Source organism: Malaya genurostris, chromosome 1, assembly GCF_030247185.1.
Source record: "Malaya genurostris strain Urasoe2022 chromosome 1, Malgen_1.1, whole genome shotgun sequence".
NCBI lineage: Eukaryota > Metazoa > Arthropoda > Insecta > Diptera > Culicidae > Malaya > Malaya genurostris.
The window spans coordinates 135434296-135454673 of NC_080570.1; the positions used below are offsets into that span (position 1 = coordinate 135434296).

Consider the following 20378-nt stretch of genomic DNA (forward strand, 5'->3'; position numbering starts at 1 on the left):
CCAAGCGAAAGTAAAGAGTTTTCCGCATTATTTTGAAATTTTGAGAAAACTTAATTTTTGAGTTGTTTGTGGTTATCTCACACTGTTCAAAATATTATCCTAAATTCCTGATCATATTTTTGATGAAATGGTGAAAGAATTATGTTGCTACCATTAATACAAGTCGAGATATTCACGATTAAGTTCTGCCCATTCTTCCATATGGCTAATTTTGAAAAGGCACCCCATAGTAAAGTAAGTCGTATTCACGACAAAACATACTGGAACAGATTGATGTTTGAGAACTCAGATATAAATGTTTCATTTTTTACTTAGACGAGAATTGAGCCGCTCGTATTGACCTTTCTTTTTGAGAGAAATGAGTTTCGATTTCGATTGAAAGATACATTGCTTGCTGTTTATCTTTCTATTTGATTGAAGGAGCCTTTCAGTACTGAATTTACTGAGCAAATTGTTCACATGAATTCAGCTGATTCTCATGAGTTACGAGCGGTTAACAAGGACATTTCGTACCTTGACCTAAAGTCACGAGAGAATGAATAGCATTATGTAATCCGCCAAATGTTTATACATTTTTTGTAAATTTTTGAATGTAACCCAATGCCCTGCGTGAAAGGGTTATGTGCACTATGGTACCAATAAAAATCTCTTATTAGTAATAGTAGTGCTCTAATAATTACGCATCTCAAAAAATCCTCATGCCAAATTTGGGCGGCAGTTTTATCATATTTAAAAAATTGAGCGATCTTTTACGCTCTATACGATATTATCAGTTAAAAAATCTTTCCGGTGAAATTACTTTTTCGAAAGAACGACCCTCTCGGTGAGATCGCATTCGGTGAAACGACTTTCGGTTAAATGGCTTTCATCGAAAAGTTTCAGTCCCAAATTCTTCACTATCGTCTTCTATGAACACAGGGATTTTGTATTTTACGTTATCATATTCCACATTTTTTATATCACTTTTACATCAAAATTTCGAAAATCGCGATTGAGATTTTTCACAAGTGGTTTTAAGACGAAAAAATCATCGATCAGATAACTCACTGAAGAAAAGGACAGTACTGATGTTTTGACAACGCGATTCTCACTGAAACTGATCTCACATGGAAAAACATCAGTTGTGTAAAGTTCAGTAGCGAACATTCTCTTCCATGGTATTTAAGAAAAAAGTTCGCACATTGAACATATCTGATACGATTTTCGAGCAGAAGATTTTAGGGAAATGAATTTTCTTAACCAATATATCTCAACCCTTTGCAAAATACATGATACATAAATTCTTCGATGAACAAAATCTGAACATTTCTGAAAATGTCCGCGCGTAGGGTGGTTGGTAAGTGGTGATATATTCGAAATTTATTCAGCAATACCAATATGGTGAAGTAATATTATCAATAAAAGCAGCAAGTGCCATGATTAATAATAGTTATAATGATAAAAAAAAATCATAAAAAACCAATCACAAATCATGTTATGAAGCTTGTAATGTTTAAGTTTTATTTATAAGTAAAATTACATAGTGTGCTAATTTAGAAGTTGGCGATTAACGCGCAGATGAGATACAAATATAGATGGGCGCACTGATCGGTTTGACAGAAGTCAGGTGGTATTTCCGCCAAAAAGAGTTGTTCGGTTTGATTCGCTCTCTTGCGGTCGGGATGCGGCCACGGTCGTTCGATCTGGGCGCAAACAACGGATTCGAGTCCGTTTAAGCGGCGAAGTTGTTGATGAAAGGCGATCAGATTTGTCGGTCACGGTCATGAGGTGCGCGTTTCGAGTTCTGGACAATGCAGCGTTCGCAATGAGTGAGAACAGGAGTTCGGTACGGCTTACTGACCAGTCGGAACATTAGTCACAGTGCGCGAGAAAAAGTTGACGGTAGATGGATTTCTGAAGAGAACTTTCCGGTCATCCGTAGTAAGAAAGTGCCGCTGCCCGTCGGGCCGACTCGTTACTGTTTGTCGGATTCGGTCACAATGTTGTCGCCAGTTGCGCAAACAGATCGCAAAGTACGGTTCTGGGCTCATCCCTCCGGACTACCATTAGCAACGCCATGATCCCCGTCATAAGCGAATTGATATCAGGAATCCGAGACAAATAATGAGGTGAGTCTGCACATGCAAAGCCGCTTCCTTTTCGCACATTAGTCATGGCGTCAAACTGCTCATGTGATGACGCTAATTTTCTATAACAAGCTGATTGAAGAATATTATCTAATTTAGCTTGAATATCATACGCAAAAGTAACAGGAGCGCAGGTTATCGCTACACCAATTTTAATGCGCCGTTCAAACGCTGCCCCTACTGTCTGTTCGAGACATGAAAAATGTTGATATCAACATCAATTACTGATATAATTTTACAGCAATTGAAATCAACGCAGATCGAATTTGGTCACATGGGCAAGATATCCGGCTTGTGTTTATCAGATTTATTAATTTCGGTAGTGTATCTTTGATCACCTAACTGTATTGTGTTCATTTCTGTCCGTCTCGAACGAAAGCGAATTTGAGTGCGGCGGATGAGATACGAGTGCAAACTGATGTTCGAGTGTTTTATGGCGGTTGAGTGGTTCAACTGTCAATGCTTCGCCCGGGTTGGCGGTTCAATGCATAGAGCGCTGGTCTTACAAGTCAGTTATCGTATGTTCGAGCCCCGACTTGGAAGGATTCTCTTAGTGTCAGTAGCAGTCACGTACCCAGAGGGGGGGCCCGAGGGGCCCGGGCCCCTCCCGAAATAAAAAACAGATATATAATTATTTAGACGGTTTGCAGAATAACAAGACAGTAAACGTGAAGAAATTCAATACAATAACAGTTTCAGTGGAAAAGTTTTAAGTGTCTGATAAAAACACCCGTAAAAGGCACATCGAGAATTAAGTATATAAGCAATCTTCAGTAACATTTTTTTATCTTTGGGCCCCTCCCGAAACGAAATCCTGGGTACGGGCCTGGTCAGTAGAATCGTAGTATTAATCATGCAACGATTATGTACGATATGAATCGGCTGCGAATTCTGTTGAAACAGAAAGGCCTAATTCCATCAAAGGAATGTTATGTCAAGATTTTGCTTTGGAATGTCGTATTTTCCTCCAAAAATAATTGAGTATTCAAGAGCGATGGCAATTTCTTTTGTAGTCAAAGTATTGGCTCTCGCTTCTAAAACATTTTGTCTTAAAATAAATCTTAACCTCTAATTGACAATCCATTCATCGAGTCATTTCCATATAGTCCCGAAGGATTAGAAGTGGCTTAATCGAATAAAATAGATGATAATGAGTAAGTGCCAAATCTGGTGAATATACCTTGTGGGGTAGAAGTTTCCAATCAATAGTAAAAATTGTTTCTTTTACCACTTTGGCTGAATGTAGAGCAACGTTGTTCAGGCTGCAAAATGACTTTGTCTTGTTTTCGATTCCATTCTGTTGGTTTTTTTCGATTAGTGGATTTCTAAAATTGATAATTTTTTGCCGGTTAATACACTACTCCTTCCTGATTCCACCACACACATATCATTGTCTTTTTCTCGAACTGACGATTGATTTTTTGCCTTTCGTACTCTCAAAACTTATCCAATCATAGTCGTCAGCTCAATTCAATACAAGAAAAAACTTTCGTAGTACAAAAGAAGCATTTCGTACTCCCACAGTACCCTATATAAGAGAATCCCCTTTTTAGATCTAGTGCATCAGATTTCGTCCGACGAATGACCAAAAGGTCTGAAACCGGACTGAAATAAGCAACTATGTTAACTAACTTCGAACTGAGTTTTTCGTTTATCCATCTGTCGTTCGTTCAGTTTGTGTGAAACCCATTTACCAACCTTTTCCCATGGCTCTCAGGTTATCGAAAATGGCTTGTCGAGTGGTGACATTCAACTGTTTCGCCATCATTTGTCATGTTTGTGTATCATTTTCCCCCCAATAATGATTGTAGATCTTCATACTTTTACGGTCGATTTACGGATTAAAAAAAGAATCTCCAATGGGACTTCGCTTTACTATTAGTAAATAGCACAACAAAACACCCATAAATATAATTTCAGCAGATTTTGTATTGAAATAATTAAATTGTATTAAATTTCCGTCCACTACCAGGGAACACCAAAATGGAGCTATTGAATCACCTGTTATGCAACGTTAGCAAATTGTAGTAAAATCGCCATAAGTCTCCACATGAATTTGATGACTTTCCAATGTCTTTTGCCTTCTGATTAAACAAGAAAATTATCCAATACCACAACTGGTCTTGATTTGGTTCGAGATTCGACATGTTAAACACTACATAAATTTATGTTTATAACTCGAGCATTACACAATACAAGTAGGTTTAGAATTGTCCCTACACAAAAATCTCAGAATTGCGGAAGCAAATAATGTCCTCATGGTAATAACCAAATCATATATATAATAGGGCTGTAAAGTCACCACTTGTGGCTGAACACCCAATTTAAATCTTAATAATTTAATTTTAACTCATATTCCAATGAATACTTATTAAAAAAAAGGAAAAAAAATATTTCTAACTCGAAAGCAAGTGAACAAATATGACCTTTTAACAAGGGTGATCCAACCAACAAAATAGTGCTTTCGGTTTAAAATATGAGTATGTACACTGAGGTATTTTTTTACGTGGTTTTTTATGCGGCCATTTAATTTCCGAAGGCTTTTTTCGATTTCCGAAGCTACGTAGATTTCCGAAGTTACGCAGATTTCCGAAGTAACGTGGTTTTCTTGTTTTGTCTTAGAAATGCATGAATCGTCGAGATCTGGTGTTATTTCGAAATTTTATTTTTTATGTGAACTCCTGACAGCAAATTTTCGAATTCAAAGAAAACTCTTTTAGATTATAACAGATCTCGACTTTTTATGCATTTCTAAGACATTTGGCATAAAAAAAACTTTCGATTTCGGAAATCTCAAAATTTTTCTATGTTCCAAAGCCGATTTTTTTTATTATACCATTATACCAGAATTTATTTGGGATTACACCAGATCAGGACGTTTCATGCATCTGAGATTTGGCATTAATTTTTTTTACAAACTGCGATTTTTTTCTACGCGGATTTCTGAAGTTACGCGGTACAAAGTCGATTAAAAAAAATTTTTGTTTTTGGAGTTTACACCATATCCGAAGATATTTGGCCTAAAAAAATCCTTAGTTTTGCGGGAGTTTTACGTGGATTTCCACGGTTTACGTGGATTTCCACGGTTTACGCGGATTACCGAAGTACGTATCCCCGCGTAAAAAGAGTCCTCAGTGTAAATAGATTTCAGGCATCATTTGTTGATATTCAAACGACATTTTAAGCTTGCGCACCTGGTAATTGAAAGTAGTGTGAGTTGAGTCACACTGACACAAGCCATCCGGGATTTTTCAAAGCATTATTTCAAACATGATTCAACTTTTGGTAATATGTACATGATATTCAAATCAACGATTGCAACCATTGTAAAGTAAGATATATCTGCTTCAATACGAACTCTAACAAGAAAAAGCAGAATCGATGAAATAATTAGCGAAGACGCGATCTGTGATCCGAATGCCCCTCAACCATTGCTATTGATTTGAAGCTAGTATTGATAACATCTTCCCACGGAGAAAAATCATATCAATGAGATGCAGAGAACAAAGCTTTTTCTATTTCGTTTACAAAGAACTCAGTATAATAGACTAACTAGCATTTAGGTTTTCAATTCATAGAAAATGAATACATAAATAATAAAAACAGACGTACAATTCGATTTCACATCTCATCCAAGACAGTCGATGAAGCAAAAGGGCGATGCCGAATTCGACCTTCGATACCTAAAGGTTTGCTGACTCTTGTTTTGATTCATCAAAATAACTGATTACTTTTACGACATAATTAATCAAAACGAACTTAGATATTAATTATTTTAATTCCAAAATACATTGAACGTGCAGATATTTTTTTGCATACACCAACAAGAGCCCAAAACAGAACCATTCACTCAACTTTCCTATCGTGATTCGAACGGCTAGCGTCAGGAAACTGGTTTTCTGCCGCCTTCCGAATCTCCAATAATACAATAGAGTCTTTCGGTACGGCTTATCCTCTCCATTTGGCTGTCGGTTTTGCTACCGAGCGCGTGCAGACTTTTCGATCTGCGACAGGACAAGTACGGTGCCTAATTCTCTCGGGGGAACTGTGCTCTGCTTTGTCAACATTGATAGACACAGAGCGGATCCCGTGTTTGCCTTTACTGATTCGGGGCTTATTTTATTGTTATTTTTTTCCCGTTGAATATCTTATAGAGAACACATTATTCGGATATATGTATTTCTAGACATATTAGGATTTCAAGTTTTGATTTGGCTTATATAGAACCCGAAATGCTTTGATAAAAAATTGATGTGCTAATTTCGCCTTCGAAAATATAGCGCTCCTTATTACCGGGTATCACTTCACGGTGCAAACCAAGTGAAGTTGCCCTCATTACGGAAGTCACTTCAAAGAAAAAAGCAATCACTTAGATGAACATCATGCCACCAACAGTTTGTTGGAAAAACGGATTGTTTTTCACTACGCAGTGATCACTTAACTGTGCGTGATACTGGCAATAGGTAAAATCAAATGAATTGATATGTGATGCGTGAAGTGACAGTGAAAGTGGAAGTGAGAACGGTGATGAGTGTCAGAATATCTCTGTTTCCATGGCATAATCAAAGCAAACTCAATTGTGAGTGAAGCCAAATTAATCAAATGGAAATGGGCGACTCAATTCTAGGAAGATTTAAAGCTAAAAAAATGATAAAGCATGAGTCAAAAATTCCAAAACTTTACGACGAAAAACGAAGAATACTCTCTCCTCGTCTGATCGTCATCGGATACGCAAGTGTTTCTCATATCCCTATCCGTTGTTAAAATTGCCATCCTCTGTTGAAATTAACTTCCGCTGTTGAAATTAAGATGACATCTAACAGTTTCTTCTGGAGGCCATAGAAGACGGATTCTCTCCCTCAAAAATTATACCCCGGATATCTAATTTTTCTCCACTGAAGCTCGCACACAAATGACAATGCGACAGAAGAAATTCATTACGACAGATGAAAAATAAAAATCTAATTGTTGCGAAATGTGATATTTTCTTTCAGCCTCAATTTTCGCGATGTATTCAAGGATACGACAATATCGCACTCCACAGCATGTTGCTATTTATTTTGCACTGATTCTTGGAAAGTTGAAAGAAAAGGTCGACCTGCCTACATCCTACTGAGAACAGAACTGATGTGTGATGAGCTGTATGCAGTGAATGTGAGCGAAAGAAAAAAAAATTAAAGACTGAACAGAGAGTTTGTTGTGTTGTAATGTTTTGAGTTCATTCTATTCTCAGTCAGGTTGGCCGCTTTGAAGCATAAAACGAATTTAAACTAGAAATGAGTTTAAAATTGTTTTCAACTCACTGAAGTTTTTAATAGCGTGAAAACGATTGCGTGAATATATGATGTGCGTATTTACAATTGTAAGGGGTTTTGATATGTGTGAGTTAGTTGAGAGGAATTGTTTCGAATGATTAGTAGAAGATTATCTCGTGACGAATCGAGAAACCACTTGGAAATCATTAATTGATTCATTAAGAGTTTAGTGTGTTAAATTCTTAATTCTTCACTAAACAAGTGATGTGAAAATGACTCTAATAATTAAAACAAACACAAATAATTTATTGAATCTGTTAAGTTTACGAAACAAATAAGTGAAAAAATCGAGGGAGCGACACTCCACAATTTGATTTTGGGAAAATTCTTTTATGACTTATGATTTCATAAAGAAAGGCTATGCAAGGACTTTGGAAACCGACTGTTGTTAAAACTGGCAGCACTGTTATTAAGTTATTAAGCGTGTAGAGGAGAGAACTGTCTGAAACCGTTTGTAGAAAAAACCGAACACGAGTATAAAAAAGTGTTATCTTTTGTGAAGAATTAAAACTTAAACCTAATATCAAAAGTAATTAAAAGTCCTTTGAAAGTTTGTTAAAACTTAGTTTAAAATTATTGATAGCTAAAATCTACGAAGAAAGATTATTGTAAGTATTTGAAACCTATGTAAAAATTTAATTCTAATCTACATTTTCCTTGCAAAGAGCTATATGTTTGCACTAGATGCGGGAGACTGCGTGAAATTATAATCGGCATACCGATTTATGTGAGTAAAATTACAATTATCACTAAAACTTAATCTAAATTAAAAATAAATTACAGTTTAAAGCTAAAATTAAACTACACTAAAACGGTGATTTGATTGGCTGAAGAATTTCGGAATCCCCACGTGCCCCAAATTCTTGTTCACCGGACCAATTATTGAACCGAGGCTTGGAGGGCCGCGCGTCATATACCATTTGAGTCTGTGTGCGCGCGTGTGTGTATGTATGTAACAAAAATATGCACTCACTATTCTCGGAGATGGGTGAACCCATTTTCACAAACTTATCTTAAAATGGAAGGTCTTATGGTTCCATAGACTGCTATTGAACCTTATCCGGATCCGACTTTCGGTTTCGGACATACAAGGTGAAATGTGTTTAAAATCGCAAACCGTGATTTAGAGTAACGATACAAAAAAAGGGAAATAATCTTCAGAATTTAGTTCCTCAGTCAATTTCAATTTTCAAAAACTTAAGCTCAAATGAAAAGTACCATATCTATTTTTTTTTTAATTTGGAAACGCTCAATAATCGATTTTTCCAGAAAAAATTACATTTCATTAAAGTTCTATTAAATGGAAACGCAAAGTGCATAACTACTATAACTAAGCACCATGCGTTTCTTTCTAATAGAGCTTCAATGGAAACGCATGGTTGATTGTGATTTTTTTAAAAGAAAAACCTGTTTTAATCCACTTAGTGCTGTAATGATACCTTTCTCAACTTACTTATAACATCATAAATATTACTGTGGAATTCTCTAAAACAACTGTTCATCGAATAAAAATAGTTTGTTCGGATCTAATCTAACAAACTCTATACAAATCCTGCTTACCATGTAGTTCCGGAATTGGAAGTAGTAGCCACAAGAAATTTAGGAATTCCGTATGAAACTGTAAGACTTTTCCTCTGAACTTATAAGTTTGTGAAAATCGATTTGGCCATCTTGAAGGAAAGCGAGTGAGATCCTTTTTGCAGTTTTTAATCACCATTTCTAATTCTTCCGAAACCGGAACTGGAATGGTACCGATGTTGTACATATTGTCATTCTATGTGGAGATTTGAAAACTAAAACTTTGACACTCATCACCCAGTAACTATGGAACCGGAGGTCGGATCCGGATGAAATTCCATAGTAGCTTTAAAGATAATATGAGCTTCAATTTAAATCAAGATTTGTGAAAATCGGTTCAAGCATCGCAGAGAAATCGAAGTGAGTTCTTTTTTTTTGGAGTTTTTCTTCTTCGATTTCGGTGCTTCCGGAACAATAAAAGGTGGGACCAGTAGAACTAGCAAACTAGAAGAATTTATAAGACAGTTTTATGGGATTTATGTCTGTTTTTGACCATCGTTCGTGAAAAATACTATTGAAATCGGTAATTTTCCACTGATCATGCTGTGCACACTATTTCTTCAAGTTTCATATATTACCATGTAACTCCAGAACCGGAAGTCGAATCCAAATGAAATTCAATAGCAGGCTATGACATCATTAGGCCTTTAGTTTGAATCTAAGTTTGTGAAAATCGGTTTAGCCATCTCTGAAAAAAGTGAGTGTATATTTTTTTCCATTTTTTTGGTGTATATCATCCTATATCTCCGGAATCGAAAGTCCGATCGGGATAAAATTCAATAGCAGGCTAAGGGACCATGAGACCTTCCATTTGAACCTTAGTTTGTGAAAATCGGATCAGCCATATGCGAGAAAAGTGAGTGCATATTTTTGTTACATACATACACACATACACTCACACGGATACATACACACACACACATTTGCTCAGTTCGTCGAACTGAGTCGAATGGTATATGACATTCGCCCCTCCGGGCCTGTCCTGGGTTGGCGGTTCAATGCATAGGACGCTGATCTTACAAGCCAGCTGTCGTATGTTCGAGCCCCGACCTGGAAGGATTCTTAGTGTCAGTAGGATCCATCGTACTAACCATGCAATGATTCTGTACGCTAAGAATCAACTGCAAAGTCTGTTGAAACAGAAAGGCCAAATTCTACGAAAGGAATGTAATGCCAAGATTTTGCTTTGCCCTCCGGGCCTCGGTTAAAAAGTCGGGTTTCACAGTGATTGCATAATTTGGTGGATTGATATTTTTCTCAACGAAATTTATACCCTTTTCCGCAAGCCAATTGAGAGTGGATTTGGCATAGTGAGCCGTCGCTAAATCCGGCCAAAACAGTGAAGGTGTACTATGCTTCTTATATAAAGGCAGTAATCTCTTCTGGAGACACTCAGATCGATGGATTTCTGCATTTATAGTTCCGGTAGTGTAAAAAATTGTTGACTTCAAACCACAGGAACATATTGCTTGCCATACGACGACAGTAAAGTATTGTGGACCTGGAAGGGTTTTTGAATCCTGCTTTACATAAGTCTCATTGTCTATCAAAACGCATGCATCCGGACACTTCAAAAGAAGCGAATACAATTTCCGGGCCCTTGTTGCTGCTCGCTTGGTCTATTCTACACTTTGTTTCGAGATTTTATGTTTCTTGTAGGTCTTCAGGGGATTTCGCCTCTTGATATGCTGGATCATTCCGACATTCGTTCCTTCCTTTATTTGGCCAAATCACGTATTGACATTGATTTGTTCTTCATGATTAGATATACCACTTTCTAGTCCAGTTTCGGGTTGGAAGAACCGGGTTTTCCGTCTCTTTCTGGTCTCTTTCATTCAAAGAATAGTGTTCCCAAACTTATTAATGATGGTTTTAACACTGGCATGATGAATTCCAAATCGCTTCGTCAATTTTCGCATAGTGATACCCTTCTCACTTACCCATGTTTCCAGAACCCTAATTTTCACCTCCTTTTCAATACGTGACATTTTGAAAACGAAGAATTTCAACCGCACAAACAAGTAAACAAACGAAAGCTGACAGCCAAACGCACAGCATGCTGTAATCTGAGCATAAAAAACCATCACAAATATATGCGTACAACACAAATATATGTGACTAGCTTATTTTTGATACACTCCTTATATCGGCTATCAGGTTCCGAAAGTACCGGAAATAGTGGTCTCAAACCTCTGTCATTTACGTAGTTGCGTTAATGCGAGACAGTTATGAAGCATTCACACGAATAATAATAATAATAATAGAACTATTCGAACAGTCGAATTCAATAATCTGAAACGGACAGCTTGTCTTTGAAACCACCTCCTTCTACAGAAAATGAATTCCCTTTATTTCCATTGATTTCAAATCTAGAGAAGACATCCAATCATTTGGAAAAAAAATCTGAAAATCGAATAAAACTAACTTCAAACATCTCGAGAAAACAAGGTGTTCTATTTACTGCTGTTTACGGCGCCGCGTAACACTACTGTTGACAAATTTTCCGTTCAGGTCGGGCCTGAATCGTTATTTTAATAAGCAGCATAACATGCGCCGGAAGGATCAAAGTAAGCATCGTTGTGGAACGACGATTGTCAGCTGAACTGGAAGGAAATTTGCAAACAATCAAGGCCATGGTACCGGCCGTGGCACAGTCCGCTTGAAGGTGGCTATCGCACTTTTCGTGTCTGTGAGCAATTAAAGTGGTCACTCGAAAAATGCGCTCGGAAATTCCTCGAACAGGCTCGAACGGAGAACGAAGGATGTTTGCTTATGGCAGACAAGACGTTCGTAAAAATAATTAGATTTTTTTTTCACGGAATATGGGTCAATTATCAAGCGGAAGTGGAAAAAAATAATAAATGCAAAATGCTGACATGCTTTCGAAGAAAAAAAAAATGCTAGTCAGGAGAGGTTGATCAGGCAGTGCATTTAACAAATTTCGTTTGAACTTCGCGATTGCTGTCGATTCCGTTAAGGATTTTTTTTCTCAAAAATGCTCCTCGCACCGTCATCAAATATGTGTATAAAATAGTCATAACCTCTCTCAGGACGATTTTGTTTTAGGCTTTGTTAAGACGTAAAGCCGCCTTGAGCTAGTTTTAACATGTAAGTGAATACCGTAGTGGCTAAGTAGAGCGAAGCATGCTTAGTTTCGTCCAATCAATTGGACTTTCTCTTCATGTGTTTTCATATGCAGGGTAGTTTAATTGGTAAAACAATTTCCCCGGTTAGGAGTTAGCTACGGGTTCGAGTCCCATCTCTGCGGTAACATTTTCGCGGTTTTCATTACATCATTGTGTTCACATGTCGGTTTTCCAATCTGTTTCCCCGTTAGATACTGATCATGTTAAAACTCTCTCAGGAGCTAAATTTCTAACATAAAACATTTTTTAACCAATTGCCCCCACGAAGACTCATTATGGATCTACGAAGCCTTGGCCGAATCGAATAAAATTGACTCATTCCTTGAACGGATGATGATTGGGAATGATAAGTGGGTCGATAGTACTGTACGAAAACGAACGAGGTCAAAGCTCGGTGAAGCAATTCAAACAGTGGTCAAACCAGAACTGACCACCAGAAACGCTCGTTATTTGATGGCACTAAAATGGAACATCCTTTATGAGTAGTTCCTACATAACCAATTCGGATCTCCATTGTCAAAAATTCGACCGTTTAAAGCTGCCGAATGAAACATTCAGAATTGTCCATCAGAACAACACCAGACCACACACTCCTGAAGTTTGGCTGGGAAGTTTTGATACATTCACCATATAATTCGGATCGGGGACCATACGAATGCCAGTTTTTTTTGGTGCATTGCAAAACTTTCGTAGTGCTGAGAAATTGGCATCAAGAGAAGACTACAAAAAACAATTGCTAGAGATTTTCACCGATCTGGGCCAGAGCTCATATGAGAAAGGATTTATAAAACTATTCCTAAATTGTCAACATTGTAGAACAGAACGGTGCCGTTATGAGGCAAATCGGACAATCCGAAACGGGTAAAATGAAGTCTTTTAGTCTTGAAGTTAACATAAGAATAATAATTTATTGTCTGATTTCACATAGATTCCACAAGAAAAAAAACTTTAGAGATTTGGCCAGCGACTGATATAACCTACAAATTCAAGCAGTTTTATTGATTTTTTCAAAAATTTTCTCGTTTTGTTTCTTTTCTTTTCGCTCTAAATGACAGAGGCTTGCGAGCACTATTTCCAGTACTGGGATACGTAAGAAGTGTATCGAAAATAAGCTATCCACATACATTTGTGTTGTACGCATGTATTTGTGATGTTTTTTTATGCTCAGATCACAGAATGCTGTGCGTTTGGCTGTCAGCTTTCGTTTGTTTACTTGTTTGTGCGGTTGAAATTCTGCGTATTCCAAATATCGCGTATTGAAAAAGAAGTGAAAATGATGTGTCTGGCTAAGTGAGAAGGGTATTACTATAAGAAAATTGTCGAAGCGTTTTGGAATTCATCATGCCAGTGTTAAAACCAGCATTAATAAGTTTGGTTAGCACTATTCTTTGGATGAGCTACCAGGAAGAGGCAGATAACCCGGTTCTTCTAACCCGAAACTGGACTAGAAAGTGGTATCTCTAACCATAAAAAACAAATCAATGCAAATAGGTGATTCGGCCAAAAAAGCAGGAACGAGTGTCGGAATGATTCAGCGTATCAAGAGGCGAAATCAGCTGAAGACCTACAAGAAGCAGAAAATCTCGAAACAAAGTGTAGATCAGAAGAAGCGAGCAGCAACAAGAGCTCGGAAATTGTATTCGCGTCTATTCAAGTGGAGAAATTCGGTCAAAAGGTACTGGTATGGCAAGCAATATGTTCCTGTGGTTTGAAGTTTTTTACACTACCGGAACTATAAATGCAGAAATCTATCGATCTGAGTGTATCCAGAAGAGATTGCTGCCTTTATATAAGAATCATAGTACGCCTCCACTGTTTTGGCCGGATTTAGCGTCGGCTCACTATGCCAAAACCACTCTCAATTGGCTTGGGGAAAAGGGTATAAATTTCGTTGAGAAAAATATCAATCCACCAAACTGCCCTCAGCTCCGACCCATCGAACGTTACCGGGCAATCGTGAAGAGGGTCTTCAAAAAGACTGGTAAGGCTGCTGGGAACATTCAGGAGTCCAAAAAAATTTGGGCTCAATCGTCCAAAAAATGCAACACTTGTCCGGAACTTGATGAAGAGCGTTCAATCCAAAGTTCGAAAATTCGTGAAGGAATAACTTGAATTTCATCCGGTTTTTTATTATGCTGAAGTTTAACCTCGTACAATAAAGGGTCAATTTTTAGTTTGAACAAAATATCGTTTTTTATCTTAATTTGAAAGAAAAATTTGTGGATAATTTATTTTCGATACACTTCTTAGTCCCTTATGGGGTGCCGAATTTGCTTATGCTCATACATATTGCGAATCGTTCTGCATTCTTCCGGGAATGCAGAATGATTCGCTTTTGTAATATCTGTGAATCCTCTCGGTGGTTCATATAGTTGAAAATGAAACAATTCAAGAAAAGTAGAAACTTTGAACGAAACCTTTTCCAATTTGCTGAAAACTGCTAATGAAAATTATGGATCTAAATGGATTTTCTCTCGCAGATTTTGCTTTAAAATAAAGATTCACATACCTTTTATTAAAATTCCAGCCGAATAGAAATTTTTGCTCGAAGAAGCCAAGAGCAATGAATACGGTATGCTATTAAAAAACTTTTTCTCTTTCAGAAAATTGCTTTTTCACGAAATATGTTTATTTTTGTTGATTTTGTTTAGCGCAATCCAATACAGATATATATTATTGGATATCTTATTGGAAAAACAGAATGTTTGAAATTAAATTGTAAACGTGTCTTTGATAAACTGGTTGCACTGATCATATAAATTCGGTGGAATCTGCAGATGTGGTACCGGCTGCATCCGGCCCCCTGTCACGACGCCATCTTGATGAGATCAAAATCGGAACTTCAAAATCAGCTGATAGCAACGTAAACAAACAAACAGTAATACTTTTGTTTTACGCGTTTACCTTGTTTAGTGCACAAAAATTAGCAAATTTTGGGTCGACTCTCTCACAATAACTGGTCGGTTTACCTAAAATACAGCAGACAGTGTTTTGGGACATCAAGTGGAGATAATTTCCACAATTTGAGAGTCGCGATGAATATCAAAACATCGCAATGTTTGGGGCTCGAAACGCGAGGGGCTCGACGTAATCGGTATACTTTCAAATGGCTGGTGCTCACATACCGGTGTCAGATGGGTGGCTGCATCACATGAGTGAAAGGGTGAAGTCAGAGAGAAAGCGATACGCAAAATTTGACAGATCGCACGGCTTAGCTCCGTCCATTCAAGTTCAGTATGAAATGTATGTCAGAGTGAGTGCGATGCGATCGGTCAGTAGCCACTTCGCAACGCATCGAGTTCACTCTGATATACTTGAATGGACGGAGCTAAGCCGCGCGATCTGTCAAATTTTGCGTGTCGCTTTCTCTCTGGTTTCACCCTTACACTCATGTGATGCAGCTGGTACTACATCTGCAGATTCCACTCTGCCGCGCGACTCCATGCGATCTGTGAAGTTTCGCATCGCTTGTCGCTTTATCTCTGACTTTACCCTAAGTGTCCCATGATGTAATGAAAAAAAAGTATCACACCAACAAAGTTATCAGCTGGTAGCTACACTCAAATAAAAATTCACGTTCGATTTACTTGAAAAATCACGTAAAATGGTTTCAAATGTCAAATTGAATATTTAACGTGACCATAATGAATCTTATACGAACATCCCCTGAAATGAATAGAGCCATCACATAAGATTACCGTGAATTGACCTCACGTCAAACAATCTACGTGAATTTCTGGTGTGAAAAACTCGATTTTGAAAATGGCGAACAGTGGCCCTCACAGTGTAAGCAGTGTAAATATTTGCGAGAAATGTTATTTAATTACAATTTTTCACTACATCGACCGGACCATTCCAGTATGAAAGTCGGTATGAAGCTAGAGACACTGGACCCATGGAATGCTACCTCAACCTGCATCGGTTGTGTTGTGGAAGTTCTCGGATCTCGACTTCGGCTTCGGTTGGATGGCAGTGACAACAAAAACGATTTTTGGCTATTTGTCGATTCCAGCTCCCACGACGTTATCACGTGCTTATTTTTAGTCATTGCAATTCCATGCTAATTTTCTGAAATAAATGTTTTATTTTTCATAGCGTTTTTCATTTTATAGATTTTTATAAAAATCTGGAATATCTCCCTTTTGACTTCAACGAATATAAAAAATATTAATTCTCTGGTATCTAAATTTGATATGAACTGATAGATAAATGTGATATAAACAGTACATTACATTTTACGTATGAAACACGTAACTCTTACTGGATTATGTATTGAACAGTTTTTAAATGCCAGCCCAATAAAACCTACGTGAAAAGTAGGGTGGAAAATATTCACATAACTTTTCACGTAACTATAACATGATTATTATTTTGAGTGTACACCTTTCTTGCGATCTTTTTTATTCTGAACGCTTTTCTTCAGGTGTAAGATCATACATGAACCTGTGTATGTATAAATTAAGCGATGAAAAAACTGACTGCGCTTGCGATAGGGTAAAATGAATAGTGTGGAACGGGAATGATTTTTAATGGTATTTCGTATAAGTACGCGGACTGTTACTGAGAAAGATAGAAAAAATGGAAGGAGTAAGTGAAAAAGCCGTGCGAAATGCAATCAGGAAGTTCGGTGAGGATAACACCTTTGAGGATAAACCGAAAACGGGTCGAAAAAAAGGTCCTGCTAACCCTCAGTTGGATAAACGTGTACTGAAGGCGTTCGAGCAAAAGAAGGAGGTTTCAGTTCGGGATGTGGCCGAAAAAGTGGGCACTTCGAAGTCAAATGTTCTCCTTGCTAAAGAACGTTTGAATCTTCGAAACTATAAGAAGCAGAAACAACCAAAACGTAGTCCGAAACAAGAAGCATCAATCAGGCCGAGGGTTCGAAAACTGTTCAATGCGATTCTTGCTGGAAATTTGAACTGCATAATCGTGGACGACTAAACCTACGTGAAACAAATCCTTGCCGGGACCACAATATTGCACGGTGCGAGAAGGGCAAGTGTTAAACCAGTCCAAGACATCGATTGAAGTCGAAAATTTGGTAAAAAAGGTATGGTCTGGCAAGCAACACTTGTGAATTGTTTACAGCGAAATCAAAGTGTGTCCATACTTTCTGGTACAGTCTTTATATCGTTTACTTTCCCCGAATTTTACCTAATTGTGGTCGTTCATCGCGGTAAGAAAAATCGCAATGATCTTCATTCTGTCGATTTTCTTCTTTGCAGTCATGTACAAAGTTTCCTACAGGTCTAGCAAAAAAAAAACAAGAAAAGATTTCCAAAAAATAATGTTTGTTTATCCTAAAATTCACAAATAAACTCAAAAAATAACTAGTTTTATTTGCAACAGACTGAATTATTTCCCTGTAATACGCATATTGTTATCAAACGCTGATAAGCTTGCCTCCGGGCACCGGCAGCACTGTGTTTTTTCGCCATACGCTTAGCCGATTGTGCACTAGCACCAATCGAGAGAAAAGAGCGTAAAAACAGCAATGAAGAGATCACCTTTTACGTTTTGATCTTAGGCCTGAATCTCCATAGGGTAGCGAGACGCGAAAATTGCAAAAAGGCAGGATGAAAATAATACTTACAAATGAAAGAGAGAGAGAAAAAAAAAGAATAGAAAGACAAAATCGCATATATGATAAGCAAGTGCTTTTTTAAAACCTTGTTGGATGTGATGACCATCTAGAAGCCGACCAGGCAATATTGATTTGCTTCTCGCTATACAGAAAAGAAACACTGACAATCACTGTACTCTCACAATCACCGACGGTCGGGTTTTAGTTTCAACGGATATGGAATTGATTAGCTTTCTCGCTCACAGCGACGCTCTTGGAATCGATTTCCTTGTCGGAAGACGCATGCTGATTATCACTATATTATGCATAAACACTCGGAATTCTCACAGAACGACCACATTATTTCGTTTGCCAAGTACACTGCAATTTCCCATATGAAATTATGCCAGCTTTCTATTGAGCACAACTGGAGGGCAAAAAGCCGAACACATTAAACGATCAGTCACGGGTTTTGAGCAATACCAATCGATGCAGTTTAGTGAGGTGCAGTATTGTTGTGGCCAGGAAAAAAACTGTTGAAGGTGAAACAATCTTTTCTTCTTTTTTTGCTGCTAAATACTTCTGGGTACAGAGACGACCTTTTCTGGTACTCTGCTCGTTGCCGACGATAAACTGAGAGTGATTTTCGTGTTTGCACATTGCGTAGACTCCAGTCTCATCTGAATCCGCGAGAGAGACGCCAGATTGCTGCTCCCAATTGGGGAGCAAGCCGAAATGCTCCCCATCTTTCGGTCGATTGTGGAGCTCTCACCAGAGTCTACTCAGTGGTAGTAGAAGGCAACCGTCGGTGTTGCCAGTGCCGTTCCACAATCGTTGTGTTGCCGTGTCGAGCCACCCGAACCACTGACCGTCTGTTCTCAAACCGTTCTTCAGACCGGCGCGGCGGCGACTGTTGTTCGATGGCTTGTACATACATAGGTATAGTGCAGGTGCCTAACGAACAGCATAGAGTATTAAAGTGACGGTAGTTTCGTAATGCATGGGAAACAGAGAAAATGGTCACATTGGGACACCAGTGGCTACACAATCATATCATACATACCATGGACTACGGCAGCACGGCTCGCATCTCTACGACAAGGAAACGAATTGAATCGTCAGTGAAGTGTTGCGATACTATTTGTTGGCGATACATTGTCCTGCGACGTTACGAATATTTGACGCACTTTCGTCGGAAACTTATTCTAATGTGATTGATCTTTTATTGAAAATCCTCCGGCAAATTTTGGAACTAATTGAGCCTACTTTGTTTCTATTTAGCAGTTAATATAAAATCAAGATGGAGTGCTCTGCGATTTTTCAAGTAGCATTTGAAAAGGACCCTTCGATGAACTAGTTGAATTTTTATTTAAAAGATAAAAATCATTCGATCGCTACATGCACCGTAACTATGACAGTGTTTGTTTATGTATCAATAACCTCATGTTACAATATGAAGGAAATCGAGAAATTTTTAAGAAAAAAAAATTGAGAAAGTTGGCTGCATGCCCAGTGCTTCTTGAAATATGGAAATTAAAATCACTTAGAATTATTACTAAGAATCTAATGAATTTATTATTTTTCCATCATACGAGGCATCATATTACTTATATTTTAAAAAATATCAGTAGAAGATTCTGTCAAAAAAAATCCATCTTAAAGAAAATAAGAAACTTTCTTTGGGTATGAGCTAACATAACCTTTTCAATTTGTAAACAGTTATATCAAGTTAATAAGAGTTAATAAGAGTTTCATTTTGCATCGTCGCACTAAATGATTAAACACACTTTACCCTATAGATCTGGAATCGGAACCCGGATGAAACCTATGAGACTATAAGAACTTTTATTTGAACCATTTTGTGGAAATCGATCAAATCATATGTGAGAAAATTGAGTGAGTCTCATTTTAAACTTTTTGATCACTATTTCCGGTACTTCTGGAACCGGGAACTTTGAACCAGTATAGCCGAAGTCGGTTCGTTTAGTAAGTAACTAATATAGCCTACAATTTGAATCAGTTCTAAACCAAACCTTTTTTGCATCTTCGCTCTAATTGACGGTGTGAAATCCAATAGCAACCATAACTGTAGGACTACGAGATTTTTTTATTTTATGAGTGACATTATTTGACACATACTCACACAAATACACGCACAGACACATAACACATGGATCAATAAGTCCCGAGACTAACAATGGAAACAACATTTTTTTTGCAAATTTTTTTTTTATTAATCAACATAATCACCTTTTTGCCTTTCTATATGAGATAGGCAATAAATTCAGTTTTATAGAAAAGAATCGTTATCCTGATCTTGTAATAACACTAACAAGTAGGTAAAAATTGAATTAAAGGATTAGAAATTTACAATTTTTTTCACCTGAAAAATATTAATTTAAATGTGGCAGCCCTGCACGCTATACAAAATTGAACAAAGCACGCTGCAAACGGAGCAAAGCCGCACGTAGCGACGCATACCAGTTTTGCATCGTCATTTTGAATGACGATGTAAATGTTTTGACACTCATCGCCCTATAAAGTTTAAAGAATTTCAAGACCTTTTGTTTGCTTCTTAGTTTGTGAAAATCGGTTAAGAAGTTTCCGAGAAAATTGAGTGCGCATTTTCCCAGTTTATGGGACCATGCGA

At 37.6% G+C, this 20378-nt stretch overlaps 1 protein-coding gene across 8 annotated transcripts in view; it reads right to left on the reverse strand.

Annotated features, from left to right (window-relative positions):
- The window catches only part of LOC131425850 (calcium/calmodulin-dependent protein kinase type II alpha chain), a 132191-nt gene that overhangs the window by 47420 nt on the left and 64393 nt on the right, over window positions 1–20378 (reverse strand). The window contains exon 1 of one of the 8 annotated variants that reach the window (XM_058588080.1): window positions 17835–18529. The exons of the other annotated variants lie outside the window; for them this stretch is intronic. The gene's annotated coding sequence lies outside the window, so the exon portion shown is untranslated. Of the gene's footprint in view, window positions 1–17834; window positions 18530–20378 lie in introns of those variants that run through there. 8 annotated transcript variants of the gene reach the window in all.